The 20,515-nt window shown below is 45.1% G+C and overlaps 1 protein-coding gene across 1 annotated transcript in view; it reads left to right on the forward strand.

Annotated features, from left to right (window-relative positions):
- The window catches only part of LOC137410727 (multiple PDZ domain protein), a 197,606-nt gene that overhangs the window by 22,451 nt on the left and 154,640 nt on the right, over positions 1-20,515 (forward strand). The gene's annotated exons all lie outside the window — the stretch shown is intronic.

Raw genomic sequence — 20,515 nt, forward strand, 5'->3', positions numbered from 1 at the left:
ATTGAAGAGAGTGAGGGAGTTTGTTCCAGAGGCGGGAGAAAAGAGGAATGAAGGAGTGAAGGTGAGCAGAGAGACTTGATTTTGGCAGTTTAACCATAAGAGGGTTGCAGGCAGATCTTGTGCGACCTGTAAGGATATTTGGGGGACAGAGCCCAGAGAGAGCTGGGGGAGAAAGGCCGGAGAGGAGTCGGTAGAAGACGGAAAGACCACCAACCTGCCTGCGGTGATTAAGTGAAAGGCCCTCGGAGATAGCGTCATCGCGGGAGATTCCAATGATTCTCAACGCTTTGGTTTCAACAGCGTGAAGACGGGCTAGGTGTGAGGCAGGAGCACCAGCCCAGAGGGGAGAGCAGTACTCCATTGAGCTGCGGATGAAAGCCTTGTATGTGGTGAGGAGCTCAGGTGTGCCAAGGAAGGACTCGCATGACGGAGGATGCCCAGTCGGCGACTGACTTTGGAGGCCAGCTTGGAAATGTGGTTTTCCCAAGAAAGATCATGGCAGATAGTGAGACCCAAAAGCTTGAGTGACAGAACTTCTTGGAGAGGATTATTCATAAAGTAGATGGGAGGGTTGTCCAGTCGGTCTTTTCGGAGAGACATCGTAAGAGTGTGAGATTTGTCAGGATTGAAAGACATGTTCCACTTGTTTGCCCAGTCTGTGATTTTGGCCAGGTCTGCAGAGACTGAGGAGGCTGCAGACTGCCGATCTGAGGGATGAGGAATGGAGCGGCAGAGAGTGGAGTCATCAGCAAAGAGATAGAGAGGATTTTCAAGAGAGTCAGAGAGATCATTGATGAAGACCAGAAAAAGCACAGGGCCCAGAACACTGCCTTGGGGAACTCCAGCCTGAACAGGAAGAGGAGATGAGAGAAACCCATCCAGGGCCACACGTTGACTACGACGAGAGAGAAAGTCCACCAGCGATGCCTGGAGATTTCCATGGATACCAAAGGAGGAGAGTTTGGTGAGCAGAGCGGGGTGCCAGACCGCATCGAAGGCACGTGATATGTCGAGGGAGACAGCTCTAATTTCCTGTTTGGCATTGAGGACCTCCATCCATTGTTGAGACAGCAGAAGCAGCATGTCCAGAGTAGAGTGACCTGGTCTGAAACCAAATTGATGATCAGAGATCAAGCCATTGGAGAAGAGGAAAGATTTCATATCCGAAGCAATGATTGATTCCATGACTTTGCTGATAATTGGGAGAAGGCTGATTGGTCTGTAGTTGCTAGGATCTGTTTTTGCACCTTTATTGTGCAAAGCGGTGATGTTGGCTGATTTCCAAGCAGATGGCAGTTGACCTTGAGCAAAAGAGAAGGTGAAGAGAACAGAGAGAGGGAGTGAAAGAGCAGAAGAACAGGATTTTAGGACCCGTGGGCTGATGCCGTCAGGACCAGTTGCGGAATCAGAGTCGAGGGTTGACAGAAACTTTTCCACCTTGTCAGGAGGAAAGGACACGGAGTCCAGGAGCAGCTGGGTACGACTGGGTATGGTGGGTACAGAGAGGGATGGGTTTGGGACACAAGATTTAGAGGCAAACACAGAGTTGAGGCATTCAGCTTTTTCACGTGCGGAGTCAGCTGTGTAGCCGTTTGAGGTAAGGGAGGGGATGGAGGGCGAACAAACACCAGAAACAGATTTGACCAGACGCCATCAGGATTTGGAAGAGGGAGACAGATAAGAGAGTTCGGTCTTGAGAACGGAGAGATATTGTTTCCTGGCTCTCCTGAGGGTGGACACACACTTGTTTCGGGCTTTGTGAAAGGAAATGAGATTTCCTTCCATTGGATTTGCTTTCCAGGAGATGAAGGCAAGTTGTTTCTGTGCAACAGCCTCACCACAAGATTCCGTGTACCATGGACGGGAGGAAGGGTATGACAACTGAAGACGAGTTGGGATAAATTTGTGCATGAGAGAGCAATTTACTTTGGAAGAATTCCCAGGATGAGTTGATGTCAGAGGTGGTAGAGATGGGAGACCAGTCCAGATGATTGATGGCTGCTTGAAGACCGTGCCTGTTGGCCTGAGTGAAATGCCAGACTCGTCGATGCTGAGCAGGCTCCCTGGGTCAGAGAGATGTCCACTTTAACAAGCACATGATCAGATGAGCCGATTGGAGCAGAAGAAGAGCAGCAGACATTTTCAGGGAAGTTCGTCAAAATCAAGTCCAGAAGAGAAGATGCTCCGTTGACTGAGATCCGGGTCGGGAAATTGACAGATTGTGTCAGTCCCAGTGAGTCGCAGAAGTCCTTTGCTGAGGAGCCATGGCTGGTGAGAGAGGTACCCACACCCAGCCAACTGGCATGGTGACAATTGAAATCACCACATATGAGGAAGAGAGAGTTGGGATGAGTAGATAGAAGTTGGTCCATATTATCAGACAGTGAGATGTAGATAGAGTCATCACTGTTTGGTGGACGGTACAACACACATATGAACAAGAGATGGGAGCGAAGGGGAAGCCGTAGCCAGAGGTATTCCTGGGCATGAGGTGGAGAGAGTGCAGTGCAGGGCGAGTGAGGAAGAGAGTTTTTGATAAAGATAGCAACCCCACCTCCAGGACGAGGCTCAGGTCTATCATACCAGAGGAGGGAGTAACCCAGGAGAGATACTAAGGAATCAGAGACATCATGAAGGAGGAAAGTTTCTGTTAAGCAGATCACGTCTGGTTTGTCAGAAGCAACCTGTATGGAGAGATCAGTTAAGTTTGAACGAAGGCCCCGGATGTTTGAGATCCATACCGTTAATGAAGAGGAAGGGGGAGCATTGGATACAGAACAGGGGGGAGGAGGGGTAGGGTAAGATGTGGAAGAGGTGGAAGAGGTAGGGAGAGCTGTTGAAGGTGTGTCAGAGATTTCAGAATAGCTCGGAGAAAGGGAAGGATGGGGCGGACAAAAGGTTTGATGGTGTTTGGGTGAGGCACAATGAGGTGTTATTTGAGGAGGGGGAAGAGCGAGGCAGAAGGTTGGGGGAGATGGAGGTGAGAGTTGGAAGGGGGAAGAAGCGGGGAGGACACTTTGAGGAGGGGAGTGAGAGGGGGGAAATTGAGAAGAAATGAGGGTGGGGAGATTTGAAGGGGAGGGGCGAGGGGGGAGTTTAGGAGGGAAGGGACAAGGGGAGGGATTTGAAAGGGATGGGATATGGGGGAGATTTGGAGGGGAGGGGTGAGGGGGAGTCTAGGAGGGGCGAGGGGGGAGTCTTGGAGGGGAGGGGTGAGGGGGGAGTTTAGGAGGGAAGGGACAAGGGGAGGGATTTGAAAGGGATGGGATATGGGGGAGATTTGGAGGTGAGGGGGGAGTCTAGGTGGGGAGGGGCGAGGGGGGAGTCTTGGAGGGGAGGGGTGTGGTGGGAGTTTAGGAGGGAAGGGGCAAGGGGGGAGATTTGAAAGGGATGGGTGATGGGGAGGATTTGGAGGGGAGGGGAAAGGGGGAAGATTTGAAAGGGATGGGTGATGGGGAAGATTTGGAGGGGAGGGGTGATGGGGAAGATTTGGAGGGGAGGGGTTATGGGGAAGATTTGGAGGGGAGGGGTGAGATTGGATTTTAGAAAGTGTACGATTATTGGGAAACGAACATTTATTGCAAAATGAGTTTCTTGTGACCTTCGAGTCAAAAATTCGTTTAAGGACGCTGGAGGGAGGATGGAGTGCAGGAGAGTTTAGGGAATGTAGAAAAGAGGCACTGTAAGAGATGGAATTTTTTTTGGGATGAATAGATTTGGTGAGCAAGTCGAAAGCAGCCTTTTAAAGAACTGATTTAATTTTAAAGATTGTGGTTAACAATGTGGTTAACTCCTTGCTTAGTCCACAGAGAGCAATTTGGAATATGGCCATAGTCAAACTCTTGATCAAAATATACCATGGGATCACGAAGCAAGGCGATCAGGTCAAAGTTGACTCAGGCCTGCTTTTGAATGACAGCATACTAATGATACAATGATACAAGACAGTGTTCACATCTATTGAAATACTGTTCCAGTATGACAATCTGTAGATCAAATTTATTTTTCCCATCAGCCGTTTAACCCTCATGTTATATATTCGTATTCCAATGTTGTATACTCCAATGTTTCATCCCAACAGTTGTGTGTTCTAAAAAAAAACTAAAAAAAACTATTGCAATGGAATTTGTCTGGTGCAAATTTATTATTCATTGGTTTTTAATATAGGTTGTTTATTTATTATCAAGCATTGTAGGTTAGCCTGTTAGATGTTCCCATCTGAACACAAAGATCATGATACTGCGATACCAAGTTCATATCTCATATCCACTGTTAATTTGTCCGTTTTCGTTGTAATATATTGAAATGTACGTTGGTGTCTCCAAATGACCTTATCCAGCATGGAACACGTGGAAGCTCTTGCAAGAGCGTTTGATGCTGTTTTAAAATAAGTTAACCACAAACAAGGTTTGTATTATAAGAGACTAGCAACGGTACCCTCCCTATGGGCGGGGCTTCAATTGGGAGGCCCAAATGAAAAGGCAAAATATCAGAAATTGAAGGCTTTTTTTATTTTAAAAGATTTATATAAACATCCGTTAAAACATATCACACGCAAATCATCAAAATCTCAACAGTATTTGTAGAATTTCAATAAAAGCCACATCACTGTTCATGTCGGTAAATATTATTCCATTGTGTTTGGAAAAATTGGAAAATTGGAAAAAAATTAGAAAAACAATATAGCCTATTTTACTTCAGAGGGTCCCAAGATTACACACCCAAAATTTTGTTGCGATCGGTTCAGCCGTTGTTGCGGTACCTGGGAACAGACAGACATTTGGTGAATTATATATAGTAAGATGTCATGATAAAAAATCTACAGGAAAGCAAAAATTACTAATTTTCAGCTGTGCAATACCACTTTAAAAAGGTAGGCCATTGTGTACTGGTTCCATAATCTAACTAGATCTGCACACTGCAGAGTGCATACCTCCACCAGGCTGAACAGTTTGTTTTGTATCCCACTGATAGGCCAGATCTGGATCCGGTCCTGTACTGAAATCTAATCGGCCTGTTTGTGACATTTAACCAACTCATCCGCCTAGTTTTGTCATAATTGGTCCACAACTTTTTGAAATATCTTGACACATATCGGTTTTAGCCCTATTACTCAATGATGAAGAATCACTTAAAAATTCTCTGATCCAGATCCAGATTCCAATCTTCACCAAAATGTATTCAGTTTTTCCTTGTCACACACCCAATCTGTCCACTAAGTTTCGTTCGAATCCGCCGACAAATTTTTGAGATATCGTGATATCCATAGTTTTTTTCCTTATCTCTCGATGGTGAAGAATCACTCAAAAAGTTCTCTATTTCAGATCCGGATCTGGATCTTCACCAAAATCCATTCATTTCATCCATGTCACAAACCAAAACTCTCCACCAAATTTAGTCCGAATCCATCCACAACTTTTTGAGATATCCTGCTCACAAACAGACGGGTGAAAACATAACCTCACCTCTAGCCACCTTCGATGGCGGAGTTAATAATATAATTCCTTCCTGAATGTAGCAGGGCATTACATCAGTGACATAGCTGCACTCTACTGAGGATGTTTCCAGTAGACCGAAATTGTAATTTTGCATCTACTGTATGAGTATAAAGTAATGCTGGTTGCATCGAAACAGTTCAGGTTTGTGCAGCCATTTTTTTTTAATGGTGAAACATTTTCAAACCATTTAGATCTTGAAGTTCTCCAGCATTGCGTGATTCTCTACCAGGCAATAAGTGATCTCTTCCACGTCTCCCACGCCGACTCTCCTATGACCCTTCCTCCTCCAAGCCAACCTTCCGATGCCCTTGGTGTAATCACCGATCATGTGATTTGAAACCCGACTCATTATCCCTTCTTTGTTTTGACTTGGGAGGCTTATTCAAAGAGGCACGGTTGGTGATACATACATATGCAGTTCCTCCCAACTTATTAGGTGATGTCGTTAATGTCCAGAAAGGATATTTTGCTGAGATTGATGAGGGTGGGCAGAAAAGAAGGGAGAAACGGAAGGGAGATGATGATACTGGATGAAAGGGGATATGAAGGAGGATTTGGTAAAATGCATCAAGGAAGAATGTCACGGGGAGACAGGAAGTGAGAAATTAATTTCATAGAAGAAAAAAAAGCCATATGAAATTATTAGAACATTTCTCACGACAGAGTAATACTGCCGTTTATTGCATTAATAATTTAGATACTGAAGCTCTGCCAAAAGGCAAAGAGGATATCTTGATGCTGTGTGATCTCTGCTGGTGACTTATTATCAAGCTTTGTTGTTAAAACATAGATGTACTAGCGGGGTCACCCGTGGGAATCCCACGGGCATGGACGTGTGTGACATTTCGACATATTGAGTTAGATGCTGCACCTGCACATTCAGTTATATAAAATGGTTACTGGTAATTGATCACATCCACAAATGATGTAATCCACACAATTTATGTACTTTACATAACGTTAATAGGAATACATGCCCGTGTAGCTGGGAAATACAGTTTGTTTGAAATAAATCACAAATATCAGAAGAAAGTTTTTTAAATTTAGAACTATTCTCAGAGTTAAACATCACCGTAATATTATGCGGTTGCTTCAACGTTTTCGGTGAATTATATGTCATTCCCATCTACACGGGCATGTATTCCTATTAACGTTATGTAAAGTACATAAATTGTGTGGATTACATCATTTGTGGATGTGATCAATTGCCAGTAACCATCTTATATAACTGAATGTGCAGGCGCAGCATGTAACTCAATATGTCGAAATGTCACACACATCCATGCCCGTGGGATTCCCGCATGGATGTGTATGGCGAATTTTAAATATATGTCGACTGTTATTTTAGGCGGTGTATTTTCGTTTATCATCATGGCGCGATTTAAAAAAATATATCTCTGCATTTTCCTCTCCAATACCTCCTCACACTTTACACACACACCGGCCCATGTTTACATATACACACACACACACATATACACCCACACACATATACACATACACACACACGTACATCGACACACATGCACACACACACACACACACACACACACACACACACACACACACACACACACACACACACACGTACAGACACATATACACATATGCACATATGCAAATATGTATACACATATGTATCCACATATACACATATATACACATATATACATCTCCACACACACACACACACACACACACACACACACACACACACACACACACACACACACACACACACACAAAAACAGACACACACACGTACAGACACATATACACACAAACACACACACACAGACATGTATATACACATACAACAACAACATGCATTTTAAGGCCATTTTCCCTGCTAGAGCGGGGGTTAGCCTACATACACATACACACACATATATACACACACACACATATTCACACACACACACACACACACACGTACACACGTACACACACGTACACATGTCCCACATGTATATATCCCACATCCCACATGTATATACATGTTTAAAGTGTACGTGCCCTTCCCCCCCTCCCCCGCCCGGCAACGCTGGGTACTTCTGCTGGTAACGAATAAAATAAAAACGAAGAAATAGGTGGAATTGGCTGAAATTCGCTCGCTGAATTCACGCGGTGTATTCGGTTCGGCTCGGTTCACTCGGTTTAAAGAAAAAGCGATAATGTCGACATGTTGCTGTCTGTGTCATGTTGGGCGGTGTATGATACTCGTTGGCTGTTGGGCGGTGTATGATACTTGTTGGCTGTTGGGCGGTGTTGTGCGGTGATATGGTGTATTTTAAAAAATATATCTCTGCATTTTCCCGCGTTGGTGACACCGAGTCGTTCTTCATCGATCGTCTCATTCATTTTGGAAATGGTAAGTAAGCCGAGTAAGCCACACCCCGGACAGACACCCAACAGATAGACAGACAGACAGACAGAATCATCTACGGCTATTATAATATAGACTAGCGGGGTCACCCGTGGGAATCCCACGGGCATGGATGTGTGTGACATTTCGACATATTGAGTTATATGCTGCACATTCATTTTTACAAAATGGTTACTGGCAAGTCATCAGATCCAGAAATGGTGTGATGAACACAATTTATTTATTTCACATAATATGTGACCCCTCACTCCTCTCCACCTGACACTCTCCTGTCTCCACCTGACACTCTCCTGTCTCCACCTGACACTCTCCTCTCTCCACCTAGCACTCCTCTCCTCTCCAAACCCTCACATCCCTCTCCTTTCCAATCCCTCACCTCTCCAATCCCTCACACTCCTCTCCTCTCCAATCCTTCACACGCCTCTCCAATCGCGCCTCACACTCCTCTCCAATCGCGCCTCACACTCCTCTCCAATCGCGCCTCACACTCCTCTCCAATCGTGCCTCACACTCCTCTCCAATCGTGCCTCACACTCCCCTCCAATCACTCCTCTCCAATCGTGCCTCACACTCCTCTCCAATCACGCCTCACACTCCTCTCCAATCGTGCCTCACACTCCTCTCCAATCGCGCCTCACACTCCTCTCCAATCGCGCCTCACTCGCCTCTCCAATCGGCTTTCCCCGTCTCGTTTCTCTCCTTTTTCTCCCGTCTCGTTCTTTTTCTTGCTCCAAATCGGCCCGTCGGAATCGGAAATCGGCCCGTCTCGCCCGTCGGCCCGTCGGAATCGGAAATCGGCCCGTCTTGCTTTTGTGCTTGTGCGTAAATAAATTGTGTTCATGACACCATTTCTGGTGTTGGGCTAGCGGCTAGGGTGCCGGCTTAGGATCCTGGGTTCGAATCTCGGTCGATCGCCGAATTAATGCCAGGGGGGTTGACTCAGCCTGTCATCCTTCCGAGGTCGGCTAATTGAGTACCAGTTCACTGGTAATTCCCTGTTTGTCGTTGAAGGCGGCAAAAAGGGTTGGCGTCAGGAAGGGCATCCGGCCGTAAAACATTGCTTCAAAAAGGGGACAAAAAAACAACAACTACCACGGTCCCCGAAAAGGCCAACCCCCGCCTTGCGGGGAAAAATGGCCTCTAAACGGTGGTTTTTACACCATTTCTGGATCTGATGACTTGCCAGTAACCATTTTGTAAAAATGAATGTGCAGCATCAAACTCAATATGTCGAAATGTCACACACATCCATGCCCGTGGGATTCCCACGGGTGACCCCGCAAGTTTGCATTGACGTTCGTCGATGGACTCGTTCGCCCGTCTCATTCGTTTTCTTGCTGCATCCTGTTCAAGTCTGCGTTCTTCATCGATCGTCTCATTCATTTTGGAAATAGAAGTTTCCACGCAGCGCATGAATTGTCACGATCCTCAAGAGGAATTTGTCTCGTAATCATCAAATGATAAATGGCAAGTAAATTATATTGTGGAAAATTAAAGATTTCAAATAAACCTATTTAAAGTGTATTCGCACATAACTAATTTTAAAAAACGAAGAAATATCTCTCGGTAATTTCCTGAAACATATTTTACTTCCGGCTAATAATGTTGAATTAAATAAAAACGAAGAAATATATGTCGGCATCATTGTTGACGTTTTTGTGACGACTGTCATCAAACGAAAAAGTAATATATCTTAACGGAAAAGCAAAAGCGAATTTTTTATATATATCGACACGTTGCCGTCGGTGTCATGTTGGGCGGTGTATGATACACCATGACGCGATTTTTAAAAATATATCTCTGCATTTTCCCGCGTGTGTGGAATGTTCTCAATTATTGCTGACACCGAGTCCAAAACCATCGATAAAAATGAAATCATATGGTGAGTTAGATTGGAGATAAAGGCGTGAGAGAGACTCAATGGCCTTGAAGTTGAAGTTACAGGCGTTTGAGAATTCATTTCGTTCTATAAACGGCAACTTTCATTGGATTTCCTTCCCGTTTTTTTTCAACCGAGTCGAAAACTATGTTAGCGACTGTGAAAAATGAAATGATATATCGAATTTTTAATATGTATCGACACGTTGCCGTCGGTGTCATGTTAGGCGGTGTATGATACACCATGACGCGATTTTAAAAAATATATCTGCATTTTCCCGCGTGTGTGGAATGTTCTCAATTATTGCTGACACCGACTCTAAAACCATCGATAAAAATGAAATCATATGGTGAGTTAGATTGGAGATAAAGGCGTGAGAGAGACTCAATGGCCTTGAAGTTACAGGCATTTGAGAATTCATTTCGTTCTATAAACGGCAACTTTCATCGGATTTTCTTCTCGTTTTTTTTCAACCGAGTCTAAAACTATGTTAGCGACTGTGAAAAATGAAATGATATATCGAATTTAAAATAGATATCGACACATTGCCGTCGGTGTCATGTTGGGCGGTGTATGATACACCATGACGCGATTTTAAAAAATATATCTCTGCATTTTCCCGCGTGTGTGGATTGTTCTCAATTATTGCTGACACCGAGTCTAAAAGTAAAACCATCGATAAAAATGAAATCATATGGTGAGTTAGATTGGAGATAAAGGCGTGAGAGAGACTCAATGGCCTTGAAGTTACAGGCCTTTGAGAATTCATTTCGTTCTATAAACGGCAACTTTCATCGGATTTTCTTCCCGTTTTTTTTCAACCGAGTCTAAAACTATGTTAGCGACTGTGAAAAATGAAATGATTTATCGAATTTGATTTGAAATAAAACTGGGGGAGAGCAAGACACCACGGGCCTACAAAACAGGACTCAAAGCTATGCGAGTTAATAAAATGGTGGATATTTGTTTATAGCCACTCCCAGAATGGGTGGAGCTATGGGTGGAGCTACTCTGCAAACCGAGTAAGCCACACCCCGGACAGACACCCAACAGATAGACAGACAGACAGACAGAATCATCTACGGCTATTATAATATAGATAAGGTGCAATTTAATAGCTTCTGATCCGAATTCATTAAAGCAAAGTATGGAACACAACATTAAAGGCATTCATGCTCATGAATACCCATCTCATTCAATGCAATATCATGAATGAATGTTTATTTCAGCATTGCTGCAACTTCTGGAAACAGCTTTTGCACTCTTTCTGTGCTGTTCAAAAAACCACCGTCACACAATTAATAAATGTCAATACTTCATCAAAACACTTTAAATGCTTCAAAACTTTTCAGTTTGTTGGATATGAAAGCGTTTTGCATCAAGCAAAGTCTGCTAAATAAGTTGTACAGTGGACAATAAATAATACTGTGTTTAAACAGAAACGAGTGCACAAATATCACTGTGGTTCATGACTGGTTGTGACAGTGCCAATTTATTCAATTAACTATACTGAATTGTCACATAAACCCTTCACAGTGTGATTGTAGAACAGTGGTTTTTTGTTTCTCCATCAAAAAGTATTTCCGATATTTAAAGAACAGCACAATAACCTCATAACGTTGGCTTTTTGTCCCCCGTCGCACCGCGGAGCAAAAGGGGGACTATGGTTTTACCCTCCGTCCGTGTGTGCGTCCGTGCATGCGTGTGTGCATGTGTGCGTTGAACCTTGTGAACGGAATATCTTGAAAAATAAATGAAGTACTAACTTCTAATCCGGTGTGTGGGTGTATCTAGGCACAAGGAAGAACGCTATTGAAAATTGGGTCGCCACTTCAAAATCCAAGATGGCCGCCGCCATATATGTCTGAACCTTGTGAGCGAAATATCTTGAAAAATAAACCAACTACTCACCTCTATTCTGGTGCGCGACTGTATCTAGGCATAAGGAAGAACGCTATTGAAAATTGGGTAGCCATGTCAGAATCCAACATGGCCACCACCATATATGTCTGAACCTTGTGAGCGGAATATCTTGAAAAATAAACGAACTACTAATTTCTAATCTGGTGTGTACCCCGGTTTAGTATAGGTACACCGTATCCCTGCGTGTCGTAAGAGGTGACTAAAAAGGGTTGGTGTCAGGAAGGGCATCCGGCCATAAAAACATTGCCTCAAAAAGAGAGCCATGACAATTACAACTGCATATGGGCAAGGTACAGCCCGAAGTACCCCATGGGGGACCCCACTCCCTCGTCAAAACTCAAGGTGGGGAACCCGATCGAAGCAAGGGTGGAAATCACTCCATTTATGACGACGAAGCGTCTGATGCCCGAAGTGGAGATCGGTTTCTGAGGTTTGGGACATGGAATGCAGGGACAATGACAGGGAGATCAGGAGAAGTGGTGGAAGTATTGGTCAGAAGAAGAGTGGACATATGTTGTGTGCAAGAGACGAGATGAAAGGGAAGTGGTGTGAGAGTGGTGAAGGGTAGGCAGGGACAGAAATACAAGTTTGTGTGGCAAGGGTGCGGGCGTGCATGGCGTTGATGTCCTGTTTTCTGAGGAGTTTGTAGACAGTGTGGTGAGTGTGACTAGAGTGAGTGAAAGGTTGATGATGGTGAAAATGATGATTGGAAAGCTCTTGGTGAACGTCATCTCAGGATATGCTCCGCAGGTTGGTCGGAGCGATGAAGAGAAGGACAAGTTCTGGTGTGCAATAGAGAAGCTGATGGAAAACGTAAAAGATGAGGAAGTTGTTGTGGTAGGAGGAGACCTAAATGGACATGTGGGAAGGAGTATGGACGGTTTTGAGGGAGTTCATTGGGGTTATGGATATGGTGTGAGAAATGGAGAAGGTGAAAGGATTTTGGAGTTTGCTGATGCAGCTGATTTGTTGATTTGTAACACTCAGTTCCAGAAAGAGGATAATAAACTTGTTACATACACGTCAGGTGGGTCGACGACAACCGTTGACTACCTGATGGTGCGTAGGCGAGATAGGGGGCACCTCCGGGACACAAAGGTGATCCCGAGGGAGGAGGCTGTTTCACAGCACCACTTGGTTGTCTGCGACATAAGGGTGAAAGATGCGAGGAGAGCTCAGCGGGTGAAGTACCAACCGAGAATGAAGGTGTGGAGGTTGAAAGAGGTGACAGTGAGGAAGGCATTAAAAGAGAGACTGAGTATGGAAGAGGATGATGTGGTTGAGCTTGAAAGTGGTTGGATGTCAATGAAAGATAGTCTGTTGGGAGCCATTGGTGAGGTATGTGGATGGACAAAATGACCACCGAGGGACTCGGAAACATGGTGGTGGGATGATGAAGTTGGAAAGAGGATTGACGAGAAGAGGAAGAAGTTCAAGGAGTGGCAGAAGGCGAAGGGTACGGGGGCAGTAAAAGCAGAGCATGAAAGTTATAAGGCAGCCAAGAAGGCTGCAAAGAAGGAGGTAGCAAAGGCGCAGGAGGCATGTAGGAAAATGTTTGGAGAACGCTTGGATTCGGAAGAGGGTCAGAGAGCAGTATTCAGGATTGCAAAGCGGATAGCGAAAGAGAGGTGTGATGTGATGGGGGTGAGTTGCTTGAAGGATGAAGTGGGACAAATCGTTGTGGACCCAGATGGAATTAAAGGAAGATGGAAGAGATATATGGAAATGCTGTTGCATGCAGAGAATGAATGGGATGGTAAAATAGAGAGTAACCCAGTTTTAGGACTGGCAGAGAAGATAACTGAGAAGGAAGTTGAGGAAGCGATAAAAGCAATGAAGAGTAGAAAAGCGGGAGGGCCGACGGGAGTTGTGGGAGATATGTTGAAGGCAACGGGAAATTGGGGTGTGAAGAGAATGACAAAAAAAAAAAAAAACCATCTTGACTCCTCAGTCACATTTGCTCTACGGCTAGGATACGGCGGCCGTACCCCCCCTAAATTGACAGAAACGTGCGGCGGCCGCAGAGTTTCTGAGGTGGCCGCAGGGTGGCCCTAGGGCGTATGGCTATCTTTTACAGGCCATAGGGGTCGCCGTGGAATTATAGCGCAGAGTTATAACTTTTTTCATTTCTAGGGTGGCCGTAGCAATTCGACAAGCCGTAGCCATGACGACGATATACATATGAAAAAGAACTGGTGTATATACCCACTCGTTACCGTCCGTCTGGCCGCACGTTCGCCTTAGGGCCCCCCTGCGGTCGCCTTGCGGGCACCTTGAGGCTACCTTGCGTCTGCCTTGAAAATTATATGGCCGCCGCAGGGATGCCCTAAGGTCACCGTGCGACATCAAATCAAAGACCGTACGGCACCCCCACGTTTTCGGTCTCCACAATTTCTAAATACCCCGTGCGGCTACCCGAAAAATAAAAACATATGTGACTGCTACATTGTGTGACCGTGGAAATACTGCGGCCGCCCTATAATTGCTAATGGCCGTAGATTTTTTAGACCCTACGGCTGCCGAGCCAAATGTGACTGAAGCATTAGAGGCCATTTTCCCCCGCAAAGCGGGCGATGGCCTTTTTCGGGCACCATGGTTGTTGTTGTTTTTGTTGGTCCCCTTTTTGAAGCAATGTTTTACGGCCGGATGCCCTTCCTGCCACCAACCCTGTTTGTCGCCTTTTACGACAAGCAGGGAATTACCAGTGAACTGGTACTCAATTAGCCGACCTCGGAAGGATGACAGGCTGAGGCAACCCCCCTGGCGTTAATTCAGCGATCGACCGGGATTCGAACCCAGGATCCTAGAATCCTAAGCTGGCACCCTAGCCGCTAAGCCAACACCAGGGTTTGTGAAGAGAATGACAGAGATCTGCAATCTGGTGGTGAAAGAAGGCCGCATTCCAGTGGATTGGGAACTGAGTACCCTTGTCCCTCTATACAAGTGGAAAGGTGACCCTCTGGACTGTGGCTCGTATCGAGCGATAAAGTTATTGGAGCATAGAATGAAGGTATTGGAAAGGGTGTTGGAGAGGAGGATAGGAAGAAAGTGAAGATCGACGAAATTCAGTTTGGATTCATGCCAGGAAGAGGAACGACAGACGTGCTTTTTATTGTAAGGCAGTTGCAGGAGAAGTACATGGAGAAGAGGAAGAAGTTGTTTCTTGGGTTTGTTGATCTGAAGAAAGCATTCGATAGGGTTCCACGCGAAGTAGTGACATGGGCATTGAGGAAGTTAGGAGTGGAGGAATGGTTGATCATAGTAGTGATGGCAATGTACAAAAGAGTGTGCACAGCTGTAAGGACGAAGGATGGGAACAGTGGTGAGTTTGAGGTGAAGGTGGGAGTGCATCAGGGGTCGGTACTAAGTCCACTACTATTTATAGCTGTGATGGAGGTGCTAGCTCAGAACGTAAAGGAGGGTTTACCGTGGGAGTTGTTGTATGCAGATGATCTGGTGTTGATTGCAGAAAGTATGGATGGACTGAAGGAAAAGATGAACAAGTGGAAGGAATGTATGCAGACAAAAGGTCTGAAGGTGAATATCGGAAAGCCGAAGGTGATGGCAAGTCGTAAAGCATGTGGTGAGGTGGAAAGAACTGGGAAGTGGCCGTGTGCTGTGTGCAGGAAGGGTGTCGGGGTGAACTCCATTCAATGTACAATGTGCACTGAGTGGGTTCATCAAAAATGTAGTGGTCTGAGAGGGTCATTAACCAGTGTGGCAGCTACATTCAAATGTAAGGTGTGCACAGAGGGAGCTGCAGATGGAGGAAATGTTGACTTGGATCTTGGAGATGGCGTGAAGCTGGAAGGTGTGAAAACCTTTTGCTACCTCGGAGACATGCTGAATGGAGAAGGTGGATCAGACTCGGCAACGGTTGCTGGAGTGAGATGTGCATGGAAGAAGTTTCGGGAACTGAGTGGCGTGCTGATGAGGAGGGGAGTGTCGTTAAAGCTGAAGGGAAAGGTGTATGCTGCATGTGTGAGAAGTGTTATGATTTATGGGAGCGAGACGTGGGTAATGAACGTAGAGCAGCAACGAAGGCTGGAAAGGGTGGAAATGCTAATGATTCGGTGGATGTGTGGAGTAGCGTTGAGAGAGGGGAAGACAAATGATGAATTGCGAAAGATGATGGGAATAGAGCTTGTGATTGATGCTGTGAAGAGAAACAGGTTGAGATGGTTTGGTCATGTGTTGAGGGAGGATGAAAGTGACTGGTTGAGAAGAGTGATGGAAATGAATGTAGAAGGAAGTAGAGGACGGGGAAGACCGAGAAAGACTTGGCTAAAGATGGTGGAAGAAGAAATGCGGGCAAGGGGGTTAACAAGGGGAGATGCAGAAAATAGGGCAAAATGGAGAAGATTGTCATGGGGACCGCAAGGCCAACCCCCGCTCTAGCAGGGAAAATGGCCTTAAAATGCATGTTGTTGTTTGTTGTAACTTCTAATCTGGTGTGTGGGTGTGTCTCCAACCCACTCGCAAATATTATATTATCGACTCTTCCATGTTTCCTGCGTCTTCCACTTTGTCAACTCACATCACTTCACCGATGGGGGACCTAGGCGTAACGCTTGTTTATTTTGTGTGTGTGTGTGTGTGTGTGTGTGTGTGTGTGTGTGTGTGTGTGTGTGTGTGTGTGTGTGTGTGTGTGTGTGTGTGTGTGTGTGTGTGTGTGTGTGTGTGTGTGTGTGTGTGTGTGTATTTTAGAATGCCTCAATTTTTTCAGTTTTTATTGAAATTTACGCTGTTTAATGTCCAGTGAATAACCTGAAATGGTACGAAGGTAAGCAGTCAACTGCTCAAGGTTAAAAAAAAGTTTAAGTTTGCAAAAAACGGGAAAATAATGTAAATTGCACAGTTATATTGCAAAAAAAAAAGACCTTCTTCAGGGAACAAGTAATGGGTTAACAACCTAAAGCTGTTCTGCAGCAATGTAAGTAAATTAAGTCTTGAAAGTTGATGCAAACAATTCCTACAGGTGTCCCAACCTCTGCTGATTACTTGATTACAAACCGCCTGCCTGTATAAAAGCAGTATTGGAACAACAGAATCAGAAGACAAGTTTCTGAGGGACAACAGCTTGCGTGATAGGTGGCTCAGAGGACAACAGCTTCAAGCACAGCTTAACACTGGTCGAAGTAAGCAAGTCTCGTTTTCAACTCTGAAGAGAAGACTTCGAGCTGCAGGTTTGACAGGTCGAGTGGCAGTAAGAAAGCCATTGCTAAGATGGCAAAATAAGATAAAGAGGCTTGCCTGGGCCATGAAGCACCACCAGTGGACTACTGAAGACTGGAAGAAGACTGGACTGGACCGATGAATCAACATTTGAAATCTTTGGTTCATCACGTAGGGTTTTTGCACACCATCGAGTAGGCGAAAGGATGGTTCCTCAGTATGTGACACCAACTGTCAAACATGGAGGAGGAAGCGTGACGGTCTGGGGCTCTTTTGCTGGATCCAGAGTCGGCGACTTGCACAGAGTGACTGGCACCCTGAACCAAAAGGGCTTCCACAGCATTTTGCAGCGCCATGCAATACCCTCTGGTATACGCCTAGTTGGTCAGGGGTTCATCCTACAGCAACATAATGACCCTAAACACACCGCCAGGCTTTGTCAAAACTACCTTCGAGGAATAGAACAAGACGGTAGGCTTCAAATCATGGAATGGCCAGCACAGTCTCCAGACTTAAACCCCATCGAGCTGGTTTGGGATGAACTGGACAGAAGGGTGAAAGCAAAGCAACCGACAAGTGCAACACATTTGTGGGAACTTCTGCAACAGTGTTGGGAAGAACTTCCCAAACAATATTTGATTTCCATTGTAGAAAGAATGCCACGCTTGTGTTCGGCGGTTATATCTGCAAAAGGTGGCTACTTTGCTGAGTCAAAAATTTAAATTAAATTTTGTGAAGCAAAATGATTCTATGATTTCTTTTTTATCTCCAATTGTTTATTTATTCTATGCTTAATTTCAGAGTACTTGGAGACATTAAACTGCGTAAATTTCAATAAAACTGGAAAAATTGAGGCGTTCTCAAACTTTTAACCGGTAGTGTATATATATTGTCGTGTGGATGGCTCGATTAAGACAGAGCACCCACGGATGACTGATCGAGCTTTCTTTGAGGCGACGATCAAATACGGACTTCACTAGATATGCGCGGGAGGAAGAAGGAATAAGAAGAAGCGGCAGCTTTTTACCTGACGCGATCCGAACAGTCTTCACACCTGCAGGAAATTAAACTCACGAACACGATTTTACGTACCAAAATAAACACGGCTTTATTGCCGGCCCCAAGAACAAAAAACGCGACGGTTACTAAACCCCCTAATGAGCGGTCCTTCACACAGACTTCAACAACAGACAAATGGGAAGGATAAATTAAAATAAGTGTTGTGTTTGTGTTTGCTGCGGCGTATCTCTGTCTGCAGTGTCAGGGATCGTCAAGCTCCAAGCGCAGTCGTTCGACGCGGCTGCGATGTTGGCGAGAAGTCAGCCTCGATGCGCTCTCGTTCACTAGGCCTCGACCAGGTCTCCCGCACGAAGCGAGCGGGCAGGCGTGCAACCCGCCCCCTCAGCCGTGCAATGTCCTCCCGGGTTCGGCACGGGAACTGCGGCTCTTCGTTCTTGGTGCTCTGCCTTTTTACGAATACCCTGCACGCAATCTCTCCTTGGTTCGGAACCACAAGTCACGTCCCGCACATAGTCGCTCGCCAATGTCCGATACGAAGAGGGGAGAGTCGATGGCAGAGGAATACGTGAGGGCCAGGCAGGAGAGAAAACAAGAGAGCAGAGAGAGAGAGAGAGAGAGAGAGAGAGAGAGAGAGAGAGAGAGAGAGAGAGAGAGAGAGAGAGAGAGAGAGAGAGTCCAGGATAAGCTGAAGGTCCAAGCGCGCAAGAGGGAAGTCCAAATTGAGAAAGCCTCTCCTCAGTGAAAGACACATGAAAGACTGCTTGGAGTTTGCAAAAAAGCACCTAAAGGACTCTCAGACTGTGAGAAACAAGATTCTGTGGTCTGATGGAACCAAGATTGAACTGTTTGGCTTCCGTCTGGCCACTCTGCCATAAAGCCCAGATCGGTGGAGTGTTGCAGTGATGGTTGTCCTTCTGGAAGTTTCTCCCATCTCCACACAGGATCTCTTGAGCTCAGCCAGAGCGACCATCGGGTTCTTGGTCACCTCTCTTACCAAGGCCCTTCTCCCCCAATTGCTCAGTTTTGCCGGGCGGCCAGCTCTAGGAAGAGTCCTGGTTGTTCCAAACTTCTTCCATTTAAGAATTATGGAGGCCACTGTGCTCTTGGGAACCTTCAATGCAGCAGAAATTTTTTTTGTAGGCTTCCCCAGATCTGTGCCTCGACACAATCCTGTCTCTGAGCTCTGCAGGCAGTTCCTTCGACCTCATGGCTTGGTTTTTGCTCTGATATGCATTGTCAGCTGTGAGACTTTATATAGATAGGTGTGTGCCTTTCCAAATCATGTCCAATCAATTGAATTTACCACAGGTGGACTCCAATCAAGGTGTAGAAACATCTCAAATAAGATCAAGAGAAATGGGAGGCACCTGAGCGAAATTTCAAGTGTCAAAGTAAAGGGTATGAATACTTATGTCAATGTGATATTTCAGTTCTTTCTTTTTCATAAATTTGCAAAACTTTCAAAGCCTGTTTTGTCTTTGTCATTATGGGGCATTGGGTGTAGATGAGGCATTGAGTGTAGATGAGGCAAAAAATGAATTTAAACGATTTCAGCATGAGGCTGCAACATAACAAAATGTGAAAAAAGTGAAGGGGTCTGAATACTTTCTGAATGCACTGTATATATATCTATATCTATATCTATATATATATATATATATATATATAAATATATATATATATATATATATATATATATATATATATATATATATATATATATATATATATATATATATATCTGTGAGAAATAGTACAAACTCCACAGTACGAGCAGGGCGTCTCATTTGCATTAAATAAATAATCGGGAGATTAAATCGGACGCGGACGTAGCTTCAGGACGTCGATCTTTAATTTTCGACAAGCTTTCGACCAACAATGGTCTTCCTCTTTGTCGTCCCCAAGTTCAACGGAAGACTGAAGTATCTGGAAGTGAAGGGGTCTGAATACTTTCTGAATGCACTGTACGTGTACATACATCCAAATCAGCATTATATTAATACAGATTTTTTGTCCCCCGTCACACCGCGGAGCGAAAGGGGGACTATGGTTTTCCCCTGCGTCCGTGCGGGCGTGCGTGCGAATGTGCGTGCGTTCCTCCATGCGTGCGTGCGTAAGCGAAGGACCGAATTCTAATTTGGTGTGAGGGCGCAACCCACGTCAAAATCCAAGATGGCCGCAGCCATGTATGTCTGACACCATTTATGTCTGAACCTTGTGAGCGGAATATCTTGAAAAATAAGCGAAGTACCAACTTCTAATCTGGTGTGTGGGTGTATCTAGGCATAAGGAAGAACGCTATTGAAAATTGGGTCGCCACGTCAAAATCCAAGATGGCCGCCGCCATATACATGTCTGAACCTTGTGAGTGGAATATCTTGAAAAATAAGCGAAGTACCAACTTCTAATCTGGTGTGTGGGTGTATCTAGGCATAAGGAAGAACGCTATTGAAAATTGGGTCGTCACGTCACAATCCAAGATGGCCGCCACCATATACATGTCTGAACCTTGTGAGCGAAATATCTTGAAAAATAAACGAACTGCTAACTTCTAATCTGGTGTGTGGGTGTATCTACGTATAAGGGAGAACGCTATTGAAAATTGGGTCGCCACGTCAAAATCCAAGATGGCTG

Source organism: Myxine glutinosa, chromosome 1 (assembly GCF_964187855.1).
Source record: "Myxine glutinosa chromosome 1, kmMyxGlut1.1, whole genome shotgun sequence".
Classification (NCBI taxonomy): Eukaryota; Metazoa; Chordata; class Myxini; order Myxiniformes; family Myxinidae; genus Myxine; species Myxine glutinosa.